This window comes from Lathyrus oleraceus, chromosome 2, assembly GCF_024323335.1.
Source record: "Lathyrus oleraceus cultivar Zhongwan6 chromosome 2, CAAS_Psat_ZW6_1.0, whole genome shotgun sequence".
In the NCBI taxonomy this organism is placed as follows: Eukaryota; Viridiplantae; Streptophyta; class Magnoliopsida; order Fabales; family Fabaceae; genus Lathyrus; species Lathyrus oleraceus.
The window spans coordinates 464,711,329-464,712,320 of NC_066580.1; the positions used below are offsets into that span (position 1 = coordinate 464,711,329).

The 992-nt window shown below is 42.1% G+C and overlaps 1 non-coding gene across 1 annotated transcript; it reads left to right on the forward strand.

The window, feature by feature from the left end:
- Window positions 1-265: 265 nt before the first annotated feature.
- On the forward strand, window positions 266-372 carry LOC127124818 (small nucleolar RNA R71). Its single transcript, XR_007804292.1, has one exon. It is a non-coding gene; the product is annotated as a small nucleolar RNA R71 (small nucleolar RNA).
- The last annotated feature ends 620 nt before the right edge of the window (window positions 373-992 follow it).

A 992-nucleotide genomic window follows, 5' to 3' on the forward strand; every position in this document is an offset into this window, starting at 1 on the left:
CTCGACTTTAAGGGCTAATGCATCCATTTTAGCTTGCATCATGTGTCTAGAGCTTAGTTCATGCACTCCTCCTTGGGCTTCCTTCTTCTCAACTGTCTCTCGTTCGAGTCCCCATGATTGATGGTTTTGAGCCATATCTTCAATGAGGGCACTAGCTTCAGGACAAGGTTTGTTCATCAGAGCACCGCCTGCGGCAGCGTCGATGGTCATCTTTGTGTTGTAATGAAGTCCATTATAGAAGGTTTGAATGATTAACCAATTTTCTAAACCATGATGTGGGCATGCTCGTAACAACTCCTTATATCTCTCCCAAGCTTCGAACAACGATTCTCCATGGTTTTGGGTAAATCTAGTTATATGGTTTCGGAGAACGGAGGTCTTACTCGGGGGAAAATATCTAGCAAGAAAAACTCTTCTAAGGTTATCCCAAGTCGTAATGGAATTGGGTGGAAGGGAATCTAACCATGATAGAGCTTTATCTCTGAGGGAAAAAGGAAATAATCTTAAACGTATTGCCTCAGGAGAAGCTCCATTGGTTTTAAAAGTATCTGCTAATTGAAGAAATATTTTTAAATGTTGGTTAGGGTTCTCGGTAGCGAGACCCGCGAATTGTCTCTGTTGCACTAGTTGTAACTGGGATGGTTTAAGTTCAAAATTATTGGCTGGGATGATTGGGTTTACTATACTAGAACTAGGTTCTTCGTTAGATGGTTGAGCGAAGTCCTTAAGAGGTCTTTGGTTTTGATCTTCGACCATAGCTCTCTTAATTCTATGAAAGAATAAACGTGCGCGAGCGTAACGTTCAAGTTTCGCCAGAGGGTTTACTAAGCTTAAACTTTCGGTGCTGCGAGTTCTTCGCATCGACCGACGGGAAATAACCTAAGTCTAAACGATATAACAACAGGAAAATGAAATTTGACGAAATTGGTCCCCGGCAACGGCGCCAAAAAATTGATGCGTTGGATAACTTGATGCGGTGTTCGCAAGTATAC